Below are 22,065 nucleotides of genomic sequence, written 5' to 3'. Positions count from 1 at the left end.
AGTTGTACTAGAACTGTCTGTATCTTGAAATATGTACAAGAGCCCTATCAGCAAGTGGCAATTAAAAACTAGAACTGTCTGTATCTTGAAATATTTACTAGAGCCCTAACAGCAAGTGGCACAAATAAAGTTTTTGATTACCTAGATGTGAGACAATTGCACAAAGCTGAGCTCCAAAGTCGTGTCCCACAATTGCAGTTGTACTAGAACTGTCTGTATCTTGAAATATGTACAAGAGTACATTCAAATAAAGTTTTTGATTACCTAGATGTGAGACAATTGCACAAAGCTGAGCTCCAAAGTCGTGTCCCACAATTGCAGTTGTACTAGAACTGTCTATATCTTGAAATGTGAACAAGAGTACATTTGAAGAAAGTTTTTGATTAGCATAAAATAATATTTTGGAGAAGTCGGCAGTACATTCAAAGAAAGATTTCGATTACCTAGATGTGAGACAATTGCACAAAGCTGGGCTCCAAAGTCGTGTCACAAAATTGCAGTTGTACTAGAACTGTCTGTATCTTGAAATATGTACAAGAGCCCTAACAGCAAGTGGCAATTAAAGACTGTGACATTCTTGACCTCATGCCAATGTTTTTCTGCACAATCTTACATGACCCAGATGGGACTCGAACCCACAATCCTCAGCTCCGAAGGCTGATGCCTTATCCATTAGGCCACTGGGCCACAATTCCAACTCAACAATCCGAAGGCTGATGCGTTATCCATAAGGCCACTGGTCCACGATTCCAAGATAACTAAATGGATACTTCGGCGCAAGAAAATTACATTCAAAGCATTAAATAATATTTTGAAATAGTAGTTAAAACTTTCAAAGAAAGTTTTTGATTACCTAGATGTGAGACAATTGCACAAAGCTGAGCTCCAAAGTCGTGTCACAAAATTGCAGTTGTACTAGAACTGTCTGTATCTTGAAATATGTACAAGAGTACATTCAAAGATATTTTTTTATTACCCAGATGTGAGGCAATTGCACAAAGCTGAGCTCCAAAGTCGTGTCCCACAATTGCAGTTGTACTAGAACTGTCTATATCTTGAAATGTGAACAAGAGTACATTTGAAGAAAGTTTTTGATTAGCATAAAATAATATTTTGGAGAAGTCGGCAGTACATTCAAAGAAAGATTTCGATTACCTAGATGTGAGACAATTGCACAAAGCTGGGCTCCAAAGTCGTGTCACAAAATTGCAGTTGTAGTAGAACTGTCTGTATCTTGAAATATGTACAAGAGCCCTAACAGCAAGTGGCAATTAAAGACTGTGACATTCTTGACCTCATGCCACTGTTTTTCTGCACAATCTTACATGACCCAGATGGGACTCGAACCCACAATCCTCAGCTCCGAAGGCTGATGCCTTATCCATTAGGCCACTGGGCCACAATTCCAACTCAACAATCTTCAGCTCTGAAGGCTGATGCCTTATCCATAAGGCCACTGGTCCACGATTTCAAGATAACTAAATGGATACTTCGGCGCAAGAAAATTACATTCAAAGCATTAAATCATATTTTGAAATAGTAGGTAAAACTTTCAAAGAAAGTTTTTGATTACCTAGATGTGAGACAATTGCACAAAGCTGAGCTCCAAAGTCGTGTCACAAAATTGCAGTTGTACGAGAACTGTCTGTATCTTGAAATATGTACAAGAGTACATTCAAATAAAGTTTTTGATTACCTAGATGTGAGACAATTGCACAAAGCTGAGCTCCAAAGTCGTGTCCCACAATTGCAGTTGAACTAGAACTGTCTGTATCTTGAAATGTGAACAAGAGTACATTTGAAGAAAGTTTTTGATTAGCATATAACTATATTTTGGAGAAGTCGGTAGTACATTCAAAGAAAGATTTCGATTACCTAGATGTGAGACAATTGGACAAAGCTGGGCTCCAAAGTCGTGTCACAAAATTGCAGTTGTACTAGAACTGTCTGTATCTTGAAATATGTACAAGAGCCCTATCAGCAAGTTGCAATTAAAGACTACAACTGTCTGTATCTTTTTTGAAAATAGTACATTTGAAGAAAGTTTTTGATTAGCATAAAAATAATATTTTGGAGAAGTCGGTAGTACATTCAAAGAAAGATTTTGATTACCTAGATGTGAGACAATTGCACAAAGCTGAGCTCCAAAGTTGTGTCACAAAATTGCAGTTGTACTAGAACTGTCTGTATCTTGAAATATGTACAAGAGCCCTATCAGCAAGTGGCAATTAAAAACTAGAACTGTCTGTATCTTGAAATATGTACAAGAGCCCTAACAGCAAGTGGCAATTAAAGACTGTGACATTCTTGACCTCATGCCACTGTTTTTCTGCACAATCTTAGATGACCCAGATGGGACTCGAACCCACAATCCTCAGCTCCGAAGGCTGATGCCTTATCCATTAGGCCACTGGGCCACAATTCCAGCTCCACAATCCTCAGCTCCGAAGGCTGATGCCTCATCCATGAGGCCACTGGGCCACGATTCCAAGATAACTAAATGGGTACTTCGGCGCAAGAAAATTACATTCAGAGCATTAAAAAATTTTTTGAAATAGTATGTAGTACATTCAAAGAAAGTTTTTGATTACCTAGATTTGAGACAATTGCACAAAGCTGAGCTCCAAAGTCGTGTCACAAAATTGCAGTTGTACTAGAACTGTCTGTATCTTGAAATATGTACAAGAGTACATTCAAATAAAGTTTTTGATTACCTAGATGTGAGACAATTGCACAAAGCTGAGCTCCAAAGTCGTGTCCCACAATTGCAGTTGTACTAGAACTGTCTATATCTTGAAATGTGAACAAGAGTACATTTGAAGAAAGTTTTTGATTAGCATAAAATAATATTTTGGAGAAGTCGGCAGTACATTCAAAGAAAGATTTCGATTACCTAGATGTGAGACAATTGCACAAAGCTGGGCTCCAAAGTCGTGTCACAAAATTGCAGTTGTACTAGAACTGTCTGTATCTTGAAATATGTACAAGAGCCCTATCAGCAAGTGGCAATTAAAAACTAGAACTGTCTGTATCTTGAAATATGTACAAGAGCCCTTACAGCAAGTGGCAATTAAAGACTGTGACATTCTTGACCTCATGCCACTGTTTTTCTGCACAATCTTAGATGACCCAGATGGGACTCGAACCCACAATCCTCAGCTCCGAAGGCTGATGCCTTATCCATTAGGCCACTGGGCCACAATTCCAACTCAACAATCCGAAGGCTCATGCCTTATCCATAAGGCCACTGGTCCACGATTCCAAGATAACTAAATGGATACTTCGGCGCAAGAAAATTACATTCAAAGCATTAAATAATATTTTGAAATAGTAGTTAAAACTTTCAAAGAAAGTTTTTGATTACCTAGATGTGAGACAATTGCACAAAGCTGAGCTCCAAAGTCAAAATTGCAGTTGTACTAGAACTGTCTGTATCTTGAAATATGTACAAGAGTACATTCAAATAAAGTTTTTGATTAGCATAAAATAATATTTTGGAGAAGTCGGTAGTACATTCAAAGAAAGATTTTGATCACCTAGATGTGAGACAATTGGACAAAGCTGGGCTCCAAAGTCGTGTCACAAAATTGCAGTTGTACTAGAACTGTCTGTATCTTGAAATATGTACAAGAGCCCTATCAGCAAGTTGCTGGGCTCCAATTGCAGTTGTACTAGAACTGTCTATATCTTGAAATGTGAACAAGAGTACATTTGAAGAAAGTTTTTGATTAGCATAAAATAATATTTTGGAGAAGTCGGCAGTACATTCAAAGAAAGATTTCGATTACCTAGATGTGAGACAATTGCACAAAGCTGGGCTCCAAAGTCGTGTCACAAAATTGCAGTTGTACTAGAACTGTCTGTATCTTGAAATATGTACAAGAGCCCTAACAGCAAGTGGCAATTAAAGACTGTGACATTCTTGACCTCATGCCACTGTTTTTCTGCACAATCTTACATGACCCAGATGGGACTCGAACCCACAATCCTCAGCTCCGAAGTCTTATCCTTTAGGCCACTGGGCCTCTATTACAAAATAACTGAATGGGTACTTCCTCATAAATAGCAACAAATAATATTTTGAAATAGTAGGTAGTACATTCAAAGATATTTTTTTATAACCCAGATGTGAGACAATTTCACAAAGCTGAGCTCCAAAGTCGTTTCCCATAATTGCAGTTGTACTAGAACTGTCTGTATCTTGAAATATGTACAAGAGTACATTCGAATAAAGTTTTGCATTACCTAGATGTGAGACAATTGCACAAAGCTGAGCTCCAAAGTCGTGTCCCACAATTGCAGTTGTACTAGAACTGTCTGTATCTTGAAATATGTACAAGAACCCTATCAGCAAGTGGCAATTAAAAACTAGAACTGTCTGTATCTTGAAATATGTACAAGAGCCCTAACAGCAAGTGGCAATTAAAGACTGTGACATTCTTGACCTCATGCCACTGTTTTTCTGCACAATCTTGGATGACCCAGATGGGACTCGAACCCACAATCCTCAGCTCCGAAGGCTGATGCCTTATCCATTAGGCCACTGGGCCACAATTCCAACTCCACAATCCTCAGATCTGAAGGCTGATGCCTTATCCATAAGGCCACTGGGCCACGATTCCAAGATAACTAAATGGATACTTTGGCGCAAGAAAATTACATTCAGAGCATTAAATAATATTTTGAAATAGTAGGTAGTACTTTCAAAGAAAGTTTTTGATTACCTAGATGTGAGACAATTGCACAAACCTGAGCTCCAAAGTCGTGTCACAAAATTGCAGTTTTACGAGAACTGTCTGTATCTTGAAATATGTACAAGAGTACATTCAAATAAAGTTTTTGATTACCTAGATGTGAGACAATTGCACAAAGCTGAGCTCCAAAGTCGTGTCCCACAATTGCAGTTGAACTAGAACTGTCTGTATCTTGAAATGTGAACAAGAGTACATTTGAAGAAAGTTTTTGATTAGCATAAAACAATATTTTGGAGAAGTCGGTAGTACATTCAAAGAAAGATTTCGATTACCTAGATGTGAGACAATTGGACAAAGCTGGGCTCAAAAGTCGTGTCACAAAATTGCAGTTGTACTAGAACTGTCTGTATCTTGAAATATGTACAAGAGCCCTATCAGCAAGTTGCAATTAAAGACTACAACTGTCTGTATCTTGAAATATTTACTAGAGCCCTAACAGCAAGTGGCAATTAATGACTGTGACATTCTTGACCTCATGCCACTGTTTTCTGCACAATCTTAGATGACCCAGATGGGACTCGAACCCACAATCCTCAGCTCCGAAGGCTGATGCCTTATCCATTAGGCCACTGGGCCACAATTCCAGCTCCACACTTATCCATAAGGCCACTGGTCCACGATTCCAAGATAACTAAATGGGTACTTCGCCGCAAGAAAATTACATTCAGAGCATTAAATAATATTTTGAAATAGTAGGTAGTACATTCAAAGATATTTTTTTATTACCCAGATGTGAGGCAATTTCACAAAGCTGAGCTCCAAAGTCGTTTCCCACAATTGCAGTTGTACTAGAACTGTCTGTATCTTGAAATGTGAACAAGAGTACATTTGAAGAAAGTTTTTGATTAGCATAAAAATAATATTTTGGAGAAGTCAGTAGTACATTCAAAGAAAGATTTTGATTACCTAGATGTGAGACAATTGCACAAAGCTGAGCTCCAAAGTCGTGTCACAAAATTGCAGTTGTACTAGAACTGTCTGTATCTTGAAATATGTACAAGAGCCCTATCAGCATGTGGCAATTAAAGACTGTGACATTCTTGGCCTCATGCCACTGTTTTTCTGCACAATCTTAGATGACCCAGATTGGACTTGAGCCCACAATCCTCAGCTCCGAAGTCTTATCCTTTAGGCCACTGGGCCTCTATTACAAAATAACTGAATGGGTACTTCCTCATAAATAGCAACAAATAATATTTTGAAATAGTAGGTAGTACATTCAAAGATATTTTTTTATTACCCAGATGTGAGACAATTTCACAAAGCTGAGCTCCAAAGTCGTTTCCCATAATTGCAGTTGTACTAGAACTGTCTGTATCTTGAAATATGTACAAGAGTACATTCGAATAAAGTTTTGCATTACCTAGATGTGAGACAATTGCACAAAGCTGAGCTCCAAAGTCGTGTCCCACAATTGCAGTTGTACTAGAACTGTCTGTATCTTGAAATATGTACAAGAACCCTATCAGCAAGTGGCAATTAAAAACTAAAACTGTCTGTATCTTGAAATATGTACAAGAGCCCTAACAGCAAGTGGCAATTAAAGACTGTGACATTCTTGACCTCATGCCACTGTTTTTCTGCACAATCTTGGATGACCCAGATGGGACTCGAACCCACAATCCTCAGCTCCGAAGGCTGATGCCTTATCCATTAGGCCACTGGGCCACAATTCCAACTCGACAATCCTCAGCTCCGAAGGCTGATGCCTTATCCATAAGGCCACTGGGCCACGATTCCAAGATAACTAAATGGGTACTTCGGCGCAAGAAAATTACATTCAGAGCATTAAATAATATTTTGAAATAGTAGGTAGTACATTCAAAGAAAGTTTTTGATTACCTAGATGTGAGACAATTGCACAAAGCTGAGCTCCAAAGTCGTGTCACAAAATTGCAGTTGTACTAGAACTGTCTGTATCTTGAAATATGTACAAGAGTACATTCGAATAAAGTTTTGGATTACCTAGATGTGAGACAATTTTACAAAGCTGAGCTCCAAAGTCGTGTCCCACAATTGCAGTTGTACTAGAACTGTCTGTATCTTGAAATGTGAACAAGAGTACATTTGAAGAAAGTTTTTGATTAGCATAAAATAATATTTTGGAGAAGTCGGTAGTACATTCAAAGAAAGATTTTGATCACCTAGATGTGAGACAATTGCACAAAGCTGAGCTCCAAAGTCGTGTCACAAAATTGCAGTTGTACTAGAACTGTCTGTATCTTGAAATATGTACAAGAGCCCTATCAGCAAGTGGCAATTAAAAACTAGAACTGTCTGTATCTTGAAATATGTACAAGAGCCCTAACAGCAAGTGGCAATTAAAGACTGTGACAATCTTGACCTCATGCCACTGTTTTTCTGCACAATCTTAGATGACCCAGATGGAACTCGAACCCACAATCCTCAGCTCCGAAGGCTGATGCCTTATCCATTAGGCCACTGGGCCACAATTCCAGCTCTACAATCCTCAGCTCCGAAGGCTGATGCCTCATCCATGAGGCCACTGGGCCACGATTCCAAGATAACTAAATGGGTACTTCGGCGCAAGAAAATTACATTCAGAGCATTAAACAATATTTTGAAATAGTATGTAGTACATTCAAAGAAAGTTTTTGATTACCTAGATGTGAGACAATTGCACAAAGCTGAGCTCCAAAGTCGTGTCACAAAATTGCAGTTGTACTAGAACTGTCTGTATCTTGAAATATGTACAAGAGTACATTCAAATAAAGTTTTTGATTACCTAGATGTGAGACAATTGCACAAAGCTGAGCTCCAAAGTCGTGTCCCACAATTGCAGTTGTACTAGAACTGTCTATATCTTGAAATGTGAACAAGAGTACATTTGAAGAAAGTTTTTGATTAGCATAAAATAATATTTTGGAGAAGTCGGCAGTACATTCAAAGAAAGATTTCGATTACCTAGATGTGAGACAATTGCACAAAGCTGGGCTCCAAAGTCGTGTCACAAAATTGCAGTTGTACTAGAACTGTCTGTATCTTGAAATATGTACAAGAGCCCTAACAGCAAGTGGCAATTAAAGACTGTGACATTCTTGACCTCATGCCACTGTTTTTCTGCACAATCTTACATGACCCAGATGGGACTCGAACCCACAATCCTCAGCTCCGAAGTCTTATCCTTTAGGCCACTGGGCCTCTATTACAAAATAACTGAATGGGTACTTCCTCATAAATAGCAACAAATAATATTTTGAAATAGTAGGTAGTACATTCAAAGATATTTTTTTATTACCCAGATGTGAGACAATTTCACAAAGCTGAGCTCCAAAGTCGTTTCCCATAATTGCAGTTGTACTAGAACTGTCTGTATCTTGAAATATGTACAAGAGTACATTCGAATAAAGTTTTGCATTACCTAGATGTGAGACAATTGCACAAAGCTGAGCTCCAAAGTCGTGTCCCACAATTGCAGTTGTACTAGAACTGTCTGTATCTTGAAATATGTACAAGAACCCTATCAGCAAGTGGCAATTAAAAACTAGAACTGTCTGTATCTTGAAATATGTACAAGAGCCCTAACAGCAAGTGGCAATTAAAGACTGTGACATTCTTGACCTCATGCCACTGTTTTTCTGCACAATCTTGGATGACCCAGATGGGACTCGAACCCACAATCCTCAGCTCCGAAGGCTGATGCCTTATCCATTAGGCCACTGGGCCACAATTCCAACTCCACAATTCTCAGATCTGAAGGCTGATGCCTTATCCATAAGGCCACTGGGCCACGATTCCAAGATAACTAAATGGATACTTTGGCGCAAGAAAATTACATTCAGAGCATTAAATAATATTTTGAAATAGTAGGTAGTACTTTCAAAGAAAGTTTTTGATTACCTAGATGTGAGACAATTGCACAAACCTGAGCTCCAAAGTCGTGTCACAAAATTGCAGTTTTACGAGAACTGTCTGTATCTTGAAATATGTACAAGAGTACATTCAAATAAAGTTTTTGATTACATAGATGTGAGACAATTGCACAAAGCTGAGCTCCAAAGTCGTGTCCCACAATTGCAGTTGAACTAGAACTGTCTGTATCTTGAAATGTGAACAAGAGTACATTTGAAGAAAGTTTTTGATTAGCATAAAACAATATTTTGGAGAAGTCGGTAGTACATTCAAAGAAAGATTTCGATTACCTAGATGTGAGACAATTGGACAAAGCTGGGCTCAAAAGTCGTGTCACAAAATTGCAGTTGTACTAGAACTGTCTGTATCTTGAAATATGTACAAGAGCCCTATCAGCAAGTTGCAATTAAAGACTACAACTGTCTGTATCTTGAAATATTTACTAGAGCCCTAACAGCAAGTGGCAATTAATGACTGTGACATTCTTGACCTCATGCCACTGTTTTCTGCACAATCTTAGATGACCCAGATGGGACTCGAACCCACAATCCTCAGCTCCGAAGGCTGATGCCTTATCCATTAGGCCACTGGGCCACAATTCCAGCTCCACACTTATCCATAAGGCCACTGGTCCACGATTCCAAGATAACTAAATGGGTACTTCGCCGCAAGAAAATTACATTCAGAGCATTAAATAATATTTTGAAATAGTAGGTAGTACATTCAAAGATATTTTTTTATTACCCAGATGTGAGGCAATTTCACAAAGCTGAGCTCCAAAGTCGCTTCCCACAATTGCAGTTGTACTAGAACTGTCTGTATCTTGAAATGTGAACAAGAGTACATTTGAAGAAAGTTTTTGATTAGCATAAAAATAATATTTTGGAGAAGTCGGTAGTACATTCAAAGAAAGATTTTGATTACCTAGATGTGAGACAATTGCACAAAGCTGAGCTCCAAAGTCGTGTCACAAAATTGCAGTTGTACTAGAACTGTCTGTATCTTGAAATATGTACAAGAGCCCTATCAGCATGTGGCAATTAAAGACTGTGACATTCTTGGCCTCATGCCACTGTTTTTCTGCACAATCTTAGATGACCCAGATTGGACTTGAGCCCACAATCCTCAGCTCCGAAGTCTTATCCTTTAGGCCACTGGGCCTCTATTACAAAATAACTGAATGGGTACTTCCTCATAAATAGCAACAAATAATATTTTGAAATAGTAGGTAGTACATTCAAAGATATTTTTTTATTACCCAGATGTGAGACAATTTCACAAAGCTGAGCTCCAAAGTCGTTTCCCATAATTGCAGTTGTACTAGAACTGTCTGTATCTTGAAATATGTACAAGAGTACATTCGAATAAAGTTTTGCATTACCTAGATGTGAGACAATTGCACAAAGCTGAGCTCCAAAGTCGTGTCCCACAATTGCAGTTGTACTAGAACTGTCTGTATCTTGAAATATGTACAAGAACCCTATCAGCAAGTGGCAATTAAAAACTAGAACTGTCTGTATCTTGAAATATGTACAAGAGCCCTAACAGCAAGTGGCAATTAAAGACTGTGACATTCTTGACCTCATGCCACTGTTTTTCTGCACAATCTTGGATGACCCAGATGGGACTCGAACCCACAATCCTCAGCTCCGAAGGCTGATGCCTTATCCATTAGGCCACTGGGCCACAATTCCAACTCCACAATCCTCAGATCTGAAGGCTGATGCCTTATCCATAAGGCCACTGGGCCACGATTCCAAGATAACTAAATGGATACTTTGGCGCAAGAAAATTACATTCAGAGCATTAAATAATATTTTGAAATAGTAGGTAGTACTTTCAAAGAAAGTTTTTGATTACCTAGATGTGAGACAATTGCACAAACCTGAGCTCCAAAGTCGTGTCACAAAATTGCAGTTTTACGAGAACTGTCTGTATCTTGAAATATGTACAAGAGTACATTCAAATAAAGTTTTTGATTACCTAGATGTGAGACAATTGCACAAAGCTGAGCTCCAAAGTCGTGTCCCACAATTGCAGTTGAACTAGAACTGTCTGTATCTTGAAATGTGAACAAGAGTACATTTGAAGAAAGTTTTTGATTAGCATAAAACAATATTTTGGAGAAGTCGGTAGTACATTCAAAGAAAGATTTCGATTACCTAGATGTGAGACAATTGGACAAAGCTGGGCTCAAAAGTCGTGTCACAAAATTGCAGTTGTACTAGAACTGTCTGTATCTTGAAATATGTACAAGAGCCCTATCAGCAAGTTGCAATTAAAGACTACAACTGTCTGTATCTTGAAATATTTACTAGAGCCCTAACAGCAAGTGGCAATTAATGACTGTGACATTCTTGACCTCATGCCACTGTTTTCTGCACAATCTTAGATGACCCAGATGGGACTCAAACCCACAATCCTCAGCTCCGAAGGCTGATGCCTTATCCATTAGGCCACTGGGCCACAATTCCAGCTCCACACTTATCCATAAGGCCACTGGTCCACGATTCCAAGATAACTAAATGGGTACTTCGCCGCAAGAAAATTACATTCAGAGCATTAAATAATATTTTGAAATAGTAGGTAGTACATTCAAAGATATTTTTTTATTACCCAGATGTGAGGCAATTTCACAAAGCTGAGCTCCAAAGTCGTTTCCCACAATTGCAGTTGTACTAGAACTGTCTGTATCTTGAAATGTGAACAAGAGTACATTTGAAGAAAGTTTTTGATTAGCATAAAAATAATATTTTGGAGAAGTCGGTAGTACATTCAAAGAAAGATTTTGATTACCTAGATGTGAGACAATTGCACAAAGCTGAGCTCCAAAGTCGTGTCACAAAATTGCAGTTGTACTAGAACTGTCTGTATCTTGAAATATGTACAAGAGCCCTATCAGCATGTGGCAATTAAAGACTGTGACATTCTTGGCCTCATGCCACTGTTTTTCTGCACAATCTTAGATGACCCAGATTGGACTTGAGCCCACAATCCTCAGCTCCGAAGTCTTATCCTTTAGGCCACTGGGCCTCTATTACAAAATAACTGAATGGGTACTTCCTCATAAATAGCAACAAATAATATTTTGAAATAGTAGGTAGTACATTCAAAGATATTTTTTTATTACCCAGGTGTGAGACAATTTCACAAAGCTGAGCTCCAAAGTCGTTTCCCATAATTGCAGTTGTACTAGAACTGTCTGTATCTTGAAATATGTACAAGAGTACATTCGAATAAAGTTTTGCATTACCTAGATGTGAGACAATTGCACAAAGCTGAGCTCCAAAGTCGTGTCCCACAATTGCAGTTGTACTAGAACTGTCTGTATCTTGAAATATGTACAAGAACCCTATCAGCAAGTGGCAATTAAAAACTAAAACTGTCTGTATCTTGAAATATGTACAAGAGCCCTAACAGCAAGTGGCAATTAAAGACTGTGACATTCTTGACCTCATGCCACTGTTTTTCTGCACAATCTTGGATGACCCAGATGGGACTCGAACCCACAATCCTCAGCTCCGAAGGCTGATGCCTTATCCATTAGGCCACTGGGCCACAATTCCAACTCCACAATCCTCAGCTCCGAAGGCTGATGCCTTATCCATAAGGCCACTGGGCCACGATTCCAAGATAACTAAATGGGTACTTCGGCGCAAGAAAATTACATTCAGAGCATTAAATAATATTTTGAAATAGTAGGTAGTACATTCAAAGAAAGTTTTTGATTACCTAGATGTGAGACAATTGCACAAAGCTGAGCTCCAAAGTCGTGTCACAAAATTGCAGTTGTACTAGAACTGTCTGTATCTTGAAATATGTACAAGAGTACATTCGAATAAAGTTTTGGATTACCTAGATGTGAGACAATTTTACAAAGCTGAGCTCCAAAGTCGTGTCCCACAATTGCAGTTGTACTAGAACTGTCTGTATCTTGAAATGTGAACAAGAGTACATTTGAAGAAAGTTTTTGATTAGCATAAAATAATATTTTGGAGAAGTCGGTAGTACATTCAAAGAAAGATTTTGATCACCTAGATGTGAGACAATTGCACAAAGCTGAGCTCCAAAGTCGTGTCACAAAATTGCAGTTGTACTAGAACTGTCTGTATCTTGAAATATGTACAAGAGCCCTATCAGCAAGTGGCAATTAAAAACTAGAACTGTCTGTATCTTGAAATATGTACAAGAGCCCTAACAGCAAGTGGCAATTAAAGACTGTGACAATCTTGACCTCATGCCACTGTTTTTCTGCACAATCTTAGATGACCCAGATGGAACTCGAACCCACAATCCTCAGCTCCGAAGGCTGATGCCTTATCCATTAGGCCACTGGGCCACAATTCCAGCTCTACAATCCTCAGCTCCGAAGGCTGATGCCTCATCCATGAGGCCACTGGGCCACGATTCCAAGATAACTAAATGGGTACTTCGGCGCAAGAAAATTACATTCAGAGCATTAAACAATATTTTGAAATAGTATGTAGTACATTCAAAGAAAGTTTTTGATTACCTAGATGTGAGACAATTGCACAAAGCTGAGCTCCAAAGTCGTGTCACAAAATTGCAGTTGTACTAGAACTGTCTGTATCTTGAAATATGTACAAGAGTACATTCAAATAAAGTTTTTGATTACCTAGATGTGAGACAATTGCACAAAGCTGAGCTCCAAAGTCGTGTCCCACAATTGCAGTTGTACTAGAACTGTCTATATCTTGAAATGTGAACAAGAGTACATTTGAAGAAAGTTTTTGATTAGCATAAAATAATATTTTGGAGAAGTCGGCAGTACATTCAAAGAAAGATTTCGATTACCTAGATGTGAGACAATTGCACAAAGCTGGGCTCCAAAGTCGTGTCACAAAATTGCAGTTGTACTAGAACTGTCTGTATCTTGAAATATGTACAAGAGCCCTAACAGCAAGTGGCAATTAAAGACTGTGACATTCTTGACCTCATGCCACTGTTTTTCTGCACAATCTTACATGACCCAGATGGGACTCGAACCCACAATCCTCAGCTCCGAAGTCTTATCCTTTAGGCCACTGGGCCTCTATTACAAAATAACTGAATGGGTACTTCCTCATAAATAGCAACAAATAATATTTTGAAATAGTAGGTAGTACATTCAAAGATATTTTTTTATTACCCAGATGTGAGACAATTTCACAAAGCTGAGCTCCAAAGTCGTTTCCCATAATTGCAGTTGTACTAGAACTGTCTGTATCTTGAAATATGTACAAGAGTACATTCGAATAAAGTTTTGCATTACCTAGATGTGAGACAATTGCACAAAGCTGAGCTCCAAAGTCGTGTCCCACAATTGCAGTTGTACTAGAACTGTCTGTATCTTGAAATATGTACAAGAACCCTATCAGCAAGTGGCAATTAAAAACTAGAACTGTCTGTATCTTGAAATATGTACAAGAGCCCTAACAGCAAGTGGCAATTAAAGACTGTGACATTCTTGACCTCATGCCACTGTTTTTCTGCACAATCTTGGATGACCCAGATGGGACTCGAACCCACAATCCTCAGCTCCGAAGGCTGATGCCTTATCCATTAGGCCACTGGGCCACAATTCCAACTCCACAATCCTCAGATCTGAAGGCTGATGCCTTATCCATAAGGCCACTGGGCCACGATTCCAAGATAACTAAATGGATACTTTGGCGCAAGAAAATTACATTCAGAGCATTAAATAATATTTTGAAATAGTAGGTAGTACTTTCAAAGAAAGTTTTTGATTACCTAGATGTGAGACAATTGCACAAACCTGAGCTCCAAAGTCGTGTCACAAAATTGCAGTTTTACGAGAACTGTCTGTATCTTGAAATATGTACAAGAGTACATTCAAATAAAGTTTTTGATTACCTAGATGTGAGACAATTGCACAAAGCTGAGCTCCAAAGTCGTGTCCCACAATTGCAGTTGAACTAGAACTGTCTGTATCTTGAAATGTGAACAAGAGTACATTTGAAGAAAGTTTTTGATTAGCATAAAACAATATTTTGGAGAAGTCGGTAGTACATTCAAAGAAAGATTTCGATTACCTAGATGTGAGACAATTGGACAAAGCTGGGCTCAAAAGTCGTGTCACAAAATTGCAGTTGTACTAGAACTGTCTGTATCTTGAAATATGTACAAGAGCCCTATCAGCAAGTTGCAATTAAAGACTACAACTGTCTGTATCTTGAAATATTTACTAGAGCCCTAACAGCAAGTGGCAATTAATGACTGTGACATTCTTGACCTCATGCCACTGTTTTCTGCACAATCTTAGATGACCCAGATGGGACTCGAACCCACAATCCTCAGCTCCGAAGGCTGATGCCTTATCCATTAGGCCACTGGGCCACAATTCCAGCTCCACACTTATCCATAAGGCCACTGGTCCACGATTCCAAGATAACTAAATGGGTACTTCGCCGCAAGAAAATTACATTCAGAGCATTAAATAATATTTTGAAATAGTAGGTAGTACATTCAAAGATATTTTTTTATTACCCAGATGTGAGGCAATTTCACAAAGCTGAGCTCCAAAGTCGTTTCCCACAATTGCAGTTGTACTAGAACTGTCTGTATCTTGAAATGTGAACAAGAGTACATTTGAAGAAAGTTTTTGATTAGCATAAAAATAATATTTTGGAGAAGTCGGTAGTACATTCAAAGAAAGATTTTGATTACCTAGATGTGAGACAATTGCACAAAGCTGAGCTCCAAAGTCGTGTCACAAAATTGCAGTTGTACTAGAACTGTCTGTATCTTGAAATATGTACAAGAGCCCTATCAGCATGTGGCAATTAAAGACTGTGACATTCTTGGCCTCATGCCACTGTTTTTCTGCACAATCTTAGATGACCCAGATTGGACTTGAGCCCACAATCCTCAGCTCCGAAGTCTTATCCTTTAGGCCACTGGGCCTCTATTACAAAATAACTGAATGGGTACTTCCTCATAAATAGCAACAAATAATATTTTGAAATAGTAGGTAGTACATTCAAAGATATTTTTTTATTACCCAGATGTGAGACAATTTCACAAAGCTGAGCTCCAAAGTCGTTTCCCATAATTGCAGTTGTACTAGAACTGTCTGTATCTTGAAATATGTACAAGAGTACATTCGAATAAAGTTTTGCATTACCTAGATGTGAGACAATTGCACAAAGCTGAGCTCCAAAGTCGTGTCCCACAATTGCAGTTGTACTAGAACTGTCTGTATCTTGAAATATGTACAAGAACCCTATCAGCAAGTGGCAATTAAAAACTAAAACTGTCTGTATCTTGAAATATGTACAAGAGCCCTAACAGCAAGTGGCAATTAAAGACTGTGACATTCTTGACCTCATGCCACTGTTTTTCTGCACAATCTTGGATGACCCAGATGGGACTCGAACCCACAATCCTCAGCTCCGAAGGCTGATGCCTTATCCATTAGGCCACTGGGCCACAATTCAAACTCCACAATCCTCAGCTCCGAAGGCTGATGCCTTATCCATAAGGCCACTGGGCCACGATTCCAAGATAACTAAATGGGTACTTCGGCGCAAGAAAATTACATTCAGAGCATTAAATAATATTTTGAAATAGTAGGTAGTACATTCAAAGAAAGTTTTTGATTACCTAGATGTGAGACAATTGCACAAAGCTGAGCTCCAAAGTCGTGTCACAAAATTGCAGTTGTACTAGAACTGTCTGTATCTTGAAATATGTACAAGAGTACATTCGAATAAAGTTTTGGATTACCTAGATGTGAGACAATTTTACAAAGCTGAGCTCCAAAGTCGTGTCCCACAATTGCAGTTGTACTAGAACTGTCTGTATCTTGAAATGTGAACAAGAGTACATTTGAAGAAAGTTTTTGATTAGCATAAAATAATATTTTGGAGAAGTCGGTAGTACATTCAAAGAAAGATTTTGATCACCTAGATGTGAGACAATTGCACAAAGCTGAGCTCCAAAGTCGTGTCACAAAATTGCAGTTGTACTAGAACTGTCTATATCTTGAAATATGTACAAGAGCCCTATCAGCAAGTGGCAATTAAAAACTAGAACTGTCTGTATCTTGAAATATGTACAAGAGCCCTAACAGCAAGTGGCAATTAAAGACTGTGACAATCTTGACCTCATGCCACTGTTTTTCTGCACAATCTTAGATGACCCAGATGGAACTCGAACCCACAATCCTCAGCTCCGAAGGCTGATGCCTTATCCATTAGGCCACTGGGCCACAATTCCAGCTCTACAATCCTCAGCTCCGAAGGCTGATGCCTCATCCATGAGGCCACTGGGCCACGATTCCAAGATAACTAAATGGGTACTTCGGCGCAAGAAAATTACATTCAGAGCATTAAACAATATTTTGAAATAGTATGTAGTACATTCAAAGAAAGTTTTTGATTACCTAGATGTGAGACAATTGCACAAAGCTGAGCTCCAAAGTCGTGTCACAAAATTGCAGTTGTACTAGAACTGTCTGTATCTTGAAATATGTACAAGAGTACATTCAAATAAAGTTTTTGATTACCTAGATGTGAGACAATTGCACAAAGCTGAGCTCCAAAGTCGTGTCCCACAATTGCAGTTGTACTAGAACTGTCTATATCTTGAAATGTGAACAAGAGTACATTTGAAGAAAGTTTTTGATTAGCATAAAATAATATTTTGGAGAAGTCGGCAGTACATTCAAAGAAAGATTTCGATTACCTAGATGTGAGACAATTGCACAAAGCTGGGCTCCAAAGTCGTGTCACAAAATTGCAGTTGTACTAGAACTGTCTGTATCTTGAAATATGTACAAGAGCCCTAACAGCAAGTGGCAATTAAAGACTGTGACATTCTTGACCTCATGCCACTGTTTTTCTGCACAATCTTACATGACCCAGATGGGACTCGAACCCACAATCCTCAGCTCCGAAGGCTGATGCCTTATCCATTAGGCCACTGGGCCACAATTCCAACTCAACAATCCTCAGCTCCGAACGCTGATGCCTTATCCATAAGGCCACTGGTCCACGATTCCAAGATAACTAAATGGATACTTCGGCGCAAGAAAATTACATTCAGAGCATTAAATAATATTTTGAAATAGTAGGTAGTACTTTCAAAGAAAGTTTTTGATTACCTAGATGTGAGACAATTGCACAAACCTGAGCTCCAAAGTCGTGTCACAAAATTGCAGTTGTACGAGAACTGTCTGTATCTTGAAATATGTACAAGAGTACATTCAAATAAAGTTTTTGATTACCTAGATGTGAGACAATTGCACAAAGCTGAGCTCCAAAGTCGTGTCCCACAATTGCAGTTGAACTAGAACTGTCTGTATCTTGAAATGTGAACAAGAGTACATTTGAAGAAAGTTTTTGATTAGCATAAAACAATATTTTGGAGAAGTCGGTAGTACATTCAAAGAAAGATTTCGATTACCTAGATGTGAGACAATTGGACAAAGCTGGGCTCCAAAGTCGTGTCACAAAATTGCAGTTGTACTAGAACTGTCTGTATCTTGAAATATGTACAAGAGCCCTATCAGCAAGTTGCAATTAAAGACTACAACTGTCTGTATCTTGAAATATTTACTAGAGCCCTAACAGCAAGTGGCAATTAAAGACTGTGACATTCTTGACCTCATGCCACTGTTTTCTGCACAATCTTAGATGACCCAGATGGGACTCGAACCCACAATCCTCAGCTCCGAAAGCTGATGCCTTATCCATTAGGCCACTGGGCCACGATTCCAAGATAACTAAATGGGTACTTCGTCGCAAGAAAATTACATTCAGAGCATTAAATAATATTTTGAAATAGTAGGTAGTACATTCAAAGAAAGTTTTTGATTACCTAGATGTGAGACAATTGCACAAAGCTGAGCTCCAAAGTCGTGTCACAAAATTGCAGTTGTACTAGAACTGTCTGTATCTTGAAATATGTACAAGAGTACATTCAAATAAAGTTTTTGATTACCTAGATGTTAGACAATTGCACAAAGCTGAGCTCCAAAGTCGTGTCCCACAATTGCAGTTGTACTAGAACTGTCTGTATCTTGAAATATGTACAAGAGCCCTATCAGCAAGTGGCAATTAAAAACTAGAACTGTCTGTATCTTGAAATATGTACAAGAGCCCTAACAGCAAGTGGCAATTAAAGACTGTGACATTCTTGACCTCATGCCACTGTTTTTCTGCACAATCTTATATGACCCAGATGGGACTCGAACCATAAATAGCAACAAATAATATTTTGAAATAGTAGGTAGTACATTCAAAGATATTTTTTTATTACCCAGATGTGAGACAATTTCACAAAGCTGAGCTCCAAAGTCGTTTCCCTCAATTGCAGTTGTACTAGAACTGTCTGTATCTTGAAATATGTACAAGAGTACATTCGAATAAAGTTTTGGATTACCTAGATGTGAGACAATTTCACAAAGCTGAGCTCCAAAGTCGTGTCCCACAATTGCAGTTGTACTAGAACTGTCTGTATCTTGAAATGTGAACAAGAGTACATTTGAAGAAAGTTTTTGATTAGCATAAAATAATATTTTGGAGAAGTCGGTAGTACATTCAAAGAAAGATTTTGATTACCTAGATGTGAGACAATTGCACAAAGCTGAGCTCCAAAGTCGTGTCACAAAATTGCAGTTGTACTAGAACTGTCTGTATCTTATTATGTACAAGAGCCCTATCAGCAAGTGGCAATAAAAGACTGTGACATTCTTGACCTCATGCCACTGTTTTTCTGCACAATCTTAGATGACCCAGATGGGACTCGAACCCACAACAAGAGCCCTATCAGCAAGTGGCAATTAAAAACTAGAACTGTCTGTATCTTGAAATATGAACAAGAGCCCAAACAGGAAGTGGCAATTAAAGACTGTGACATTCTTGACCTCATGCCACTGTTTTTCTGCACAATCTTAGATGACCCTGATGGGACTCGAACCCACAATCCTCAGCTCCGAAGGCTGATGGCTTATCCATAAGGCCACTGGGCCACGATTCCAAGATAACTAAATGGGTACTTCGGCGCAAGAAAATTACATTCAGAGCATTACATAATATTTTGAAATAGTAGGTAGTACATTCAAATAAAGTTTTTAATTACCTAGATGTGAGACAATTGCACAAAGCTGAGCTCCAAAGTCGTGTCACAAAATTGCAGTTGTACTAGAACTGTCTGTATCTTGAAATATGTACAAGAGCCCTATCAGAAAGTTGCAATTAAAAACTAGAACTATCTGTATCTTGAAATATGTACAAGAGCCCTATCAGCAAGTGGCAATTAAAGACTGTGACATTCTTGACCTCATGCCACTGTTTTTCTGCACAATCTTAGATGACCCGGATGGGACTCGAACCCACAATCCTCAGCTCCGAAGGCTGATGGCTTATCCATAAGGCCACTGGGCCACGATTCCAAGATAACTAAATGGGTACTTCGGCGCAGGAAAATTACATTCAGAGCATTACATAATATTTTGAAATAGTAGGTAGTACATTCAAATAAAGTTTTTAATTACCTAGATGTGAGACAATTGCACAAAGCTGAGCTCCAAAGTCGTGTCACAAAATTGCAGTTGTACTAGAACTGTCTGTATCTTGAAATATGTACAAGAGCCCTATCAGCAAGTTGCAATTAAAAACTAGAACTATCTGTATCTTGAAATATGTACAAGAGCCCTATCAGCAAGTGGCGATTAAAGACTGTGACATTCTTGACCTCATGCCACTGTTTTTCTGAACAATCTTAGATGACCCAGATGGGACTTGAACCCACAATCCTCAGCTCCGAAGGCTGATGCCTTATCCATTAGGCCACTGGGCCTCTATTCCAAGATAACTAAATGGGTACTTACTCATAAATAGCAACAAATAATATTTTGAAATAGTAGGTAGTACATTCAAAGATATGTTTTTATCACCCAGATGTGAGACAATTTCACAAAGCTGAGCTCCAAAGTCGTGTCCCACAATTGCAGTTGTACTAGAACTGTCTGTATCTTGAAATGTGATCAAGAGTACATTTGAAGAAAGTTTTTGATTAGCATAAAAATAATATTTTGGAGAAGTCGGTAGTACATTCAAAGAATGATTTTGATTACCTAGATGTGAGACAATTTCACAAAGCTGAGCTCCAAAGTCGTGTCACAAAATTGCAGTTCTACTAGAACTGTCTGTATCTTGAAATATGTACAAGGACCCTATCAGCAAGTGGCAATTAAAAACTAGAACTGTCTGTATCTTGAAATATGTACAAGAGCCGTAACAGCAAGTGGCAATTTAAGACTGTGACATTCTTGACCTCATGCCACTGTTTTTCTGCACAATCTTAGATGACCCAGATGGGACTCGAACCCAAGATCCTCAGCTCCGAAGGCTGATGCCTTATCCATTAGGCCACTGGGCCACAATTCCAGCTCCACAATCCTCAGCTCCGAAGGCTGATGCCTTATCCATAAGGCCACTGGGCCACGATTCCAAGATAACTAAATGGGTACTTCGGCGCAAGAAAATTACATTCAGAGCATTAAATAATATTTTGAAATAGTAGGTAGTACATTCAAGGAAAGTTTTTTATTACCCAGATGTGAGACAATTTCACAAAGCTGAGCTCCAAAGTCGTTTCCCACAATTGCAGTTGTACTAGAACTGTCTGTATCTTGAAATATGTACAAGAGTACATTCGAATAAAGTTTTGGATTACCTAGATGTGAGACAATTTCACAAAGCTGAGCTCCAAAGTCGTGTCCCAAAATTGCAGTTGTACTAGAACTTTCTGTATCTTGAAATGTGAACAAGAGTACATTTGAAGAAAGTTTTTGATTAGCATAAAATAATATTTTGGAGAAGTCGGTAGTACATTCAAAGAAAGATTTTGATTTCCTAGATGTGAGACAATTGCACAAAGCTGAGCTCCAAAGTCGTGTCACAAAATTGCAGTTGTACTAGAACTGTCTGTATCTTGAAATATGTACAAGAGCCCTAACAGCAAGTGGCAATTAAAGACTGTGACATTCTTGACCTCATGCCACTGTTTTTCTGCACAATCTTAGATGACCCAGATGGGACTCGAACCCACAATCCTCAGCTCCGAAGGCTGATGCCTTATCCATTAGGCCACTGGGCCACAATTCCAGCTCCACAATCCTCAGCTCCGAAGGCTGATGCCTTATCCATGAGGCCACTGGGCCACGATTCCAAGATAACTAAATGGGTACTTCGGCGCAAGAAAATTACATTCAGAGCATTAAATAACATTTTGAAATAGTAGGTAGTACTTTCAAAGAAAGTTTTTGATTACCTAGATGTGAGACAATTGCACAAAGCTGAGCTCCAAAGTCGTGTCACAAAATTGCAGTTGTACTAGAACTGTCTGTATCTTGAAATATGTACAAGAGCCCTATCAGCAAGTGGCAATTAAAGACTGTGACATTCTTGAC

The 22,065-nt window shown here is 38.7% G+C and overlaps 23 non-coding genes across 23 annotated transcripts; all 23 read right to left on the bottom strand.

Moving 5' to 3' along the window:
* Window positions 1-614: 614 nt before the first annotated feature.
* Window positions 615-687, bottom strand: trnar-ucg (transfer RNA arginine (anticodon UCG)). The gene has a single exon. It is a non-coding gene; the product is annotated as a tRNA-Arg (tRNA).
* Window positions 688-1,326: 639 nt separating this feature from the next.
* On the bottom strand, window positions 1,327-1,399 carry trnar-ucg (transfer RNA arginine (anticodon UCG)). Its single transcript has one exon. It is a non-coding gene; the product is annotated as a tRNA-Arg (tRNA).
* Window positions 1,400-2,344: 945 nt separating this feature from the next.
* On the bottom strand, window positions 2,345-2,417 carry trnar-ucg (transfer RNA arginine (anticodon UCG)). The gene has a single exon. It is a non-coding gene; the product is annotated as a tRNA-Arg (tRNA).
* Window positions 2,418-3,125: 708 nt separating this feature from the next.
* On the bottom strand, window positions 3,126-3,198 carry trnar-ucg (transfer RNA arginine (anticodon UCG)). The gene has a single exon. It is a non-coding gene; the product is annotated as a tRNA-Arg (tRNA).
* Window positions 3,199-4,477: 1,279 nt separating this feature from the next.
* On the bottom strand, window positions 4,478-4,550 carry trnar-ucg (transfer RNA arginine (anticodon UCG)). Its single transcript has one exon. It is a non-coding gene; the product is annotated as a tRNA-Arg (tRNA).
* Window positions 4,551-5,257: 707 nt separating this feature from the next.
* On the bottom strand, window positions 5,258-5,330 carry trnar-ucg (transfer RNA arginine (anticodon UCG)). The gene has a single exon. It is a non-coding gene; the product is annotated as a tRNA-Arg (tRNA).
* A 1,019-nt stretch (window positions 5,331-6,349) lies between these two features.
* Window positions 6,350-6,422, bottom strand: trnar-ucg (transfer RNA arginine (anticodon UCG)). Its single transcript has one exon. It is a non-coding gene; the product is annotated as a tRNA-Arg (tRNA).
* Window positions 6,423-7,130: 708 nt separating this feature from the next.
* On the bottom strand, window positions 7,131-7,203 carry trnar-ucg (transfer RNA arginine (anticodon UCG)). Its single transcript has one exon. It is a non-coding gene; the product is annotated as a tRNA-Arg (tRNA).
* A 1,165-nt stretch (window positions 7,204-8,368) lies between these two features.
* Window positions 8,369-8,441, bottom strand: trnar-ucg (transfer RNA arginine (anticodon UCG)). Its single transcript has one exon. It is a non-coding gene; the product is annotated as a tRNA-Arg (tRNA).
* A 707-nt stretch (window positions 8,442-9,148) lies between these two features.
* Window positions 9,149-9,221, bottom strand: trnar-ucg (transfer RNA arginine (anticodon UCG)). The gene has a single exon. It is a non-coding gene; the product is annotated as a tRNA-Arg (tRNA).
* A 1,019-nt stretch (window positions 9,222-10,240) lies between these two features.
* On the bottom strand, window positions 10,241-10,313 carry trnar-ucg (transfer RNA arginine (anticodon UCG)). Its single transcript has one exon. It is a non-coding gene; the product is annotated as a tRNA-Arg (tRNA).
* A 707-nt stretch (window positions 10,314-11,020) lies between these two features.
* On the bottom strand, window positions 11,021-11,093 carry trnar-ucg (transfer RNA arginine (anticodon UCG)). Its single transcript has one exon. It is a non-coding gene; the product is annotated as a tRNA-Arg (tRNA).
* Window positions 11,094-12,112: 1,019 nt separating this feature from the next.
* trnar-ucg (transfer RNA arginine (anticodon UCG)) lies at window positions 12,113-12,185 on the bottom strand. Its single transcript has one exon. It is a non-coding gene; the product is annotated as a tRNA-Arg (tRNA).
* Window positions 12,186-12,893: 708 nt separating this feature from the next.
* On the bottom strand, window positions 12,894-12,966 carry trnar-ucg (transfer RNA arginine (anticodon UCG)). Its single transcript has one exon. It is a non-coding gene; the product is annotated as a tRNA-Arg (tRNA).
* Window positions 12,967-14,131: 1,165 nt separating this feature from the next.
* On the bottom strand, window positions 14,132-14,204 carry trnar-ucg (transfer RNA arginine (anticodon UCG)). Its single transcript has one exon. It is a non-coding gene; the product is annotated as a tRNA-Arg (tRNA).
* A 707-nt stretch (window positions 14,205-14,911) lies between these two features.
* trnar-ucg (transfer RNA arginine (anticodon UCG)) lies at window positions 14,912-14,984 on the bottom strand. Its single transcript has one exon. It is a non-coding gene; the product is annotated as a tRNA-Arg (tRNA).
* Window positions 14,985-16,003: 1,019 nt separating this feature from the next.
* On the bottom strand, window positions 16,004-16,076 carry trnar-ucg (transfer RNA arginine (anticodon UCG)). Its single transcript has one exon. It is a non-coding gene; the product is annotated as a tRNA-Arg (tRNA).
* A 708-nt stretch (window positions 16,077-16,784) lies between these two features.
* On the bottom strand, window positions 16,785-16,857 carry trnar-ucg (transfer RNA arginine (anticodon UCG)). The gene has a single exon. It is a non-coding gene; the product is annotated as a tRNA-Arg (tRNA).
* Window positions 16,858-17,504: 647 nt separating this feature from the next.
* trnar-ucg (transfer RNA arginine (anticodon UCG)) lies at window positions 17,505-17,577 on the bottom strand. The gene has a single exon. It is a non-coding gene; the product is annotated as a tRNA-Arg (tRNA).
* A 707-nt stretch (window positions 17,578-18,284) lies between these two features.
* Window positions 18,285-18,357, bottom strand: trnar-ucg (transfer RNA arginine (anticodon UCG)). Its single transcript has one exon. It is a non-coding gene; the product is annotated as a tRNA-Arg (tRNA).
* Window positions 18,358-20,377: 2,020 nt separating this feature from the next.
* Window positions 20,378-20,450, bottom strand: trnar-ucg (transfer RNA arginine (anticodon UCG)). Its single transcript has one exon. It is a non-coding gene; the product is annotated as a tRNA-Arg (tRNA).
* A 509-nt stretch (window positions 20,451-20,959) lies between these two features.
* trnar-ucg (transfer RNA arginine (anticodon UCG)) lies at window positions 20,960-21,032 on the bottom strand. The gene has a single exon. It is a non-coding gene; the product is annotated as a tRNA-Arg (tRNA).
* A 647-nt stretch (window positions 21,033-21,679) lies between these two features.
* trnar-ucg (transfer RNA arginine (anticodon UCG)) lies at window positions 21,680-21,752 on the bottom strand. The gene has a single exon. It is a non-coding gene; the product is annotated as a tRNA-Arg (tRNA).
* Between the last annotated feature and the right edge of the window lie 313 nt (window positions 21,753-22,065).

Source organism: Siphateles boraxobius, unplaced genomic scaffold (assembly GCF_051911475.1).
Source record: "Siphateles boraxobius isolate OS27281-9 unplaced genomic scaffold, OSU_SipBor_1 56, whole genome shotgun sequence".
Taxonomy (NCBI): domain Eukaryota; kingdom Metazoa; phylum Chordata; class Actinopteri; order Cypriniformes; family Leuciscidae; genus Siphateles; species Siphateles boraxobius.
Note: the sequence above shows the minus strand (reverse complement) of the source record. Positions and strands in the feature narration are given on the sequence as shown.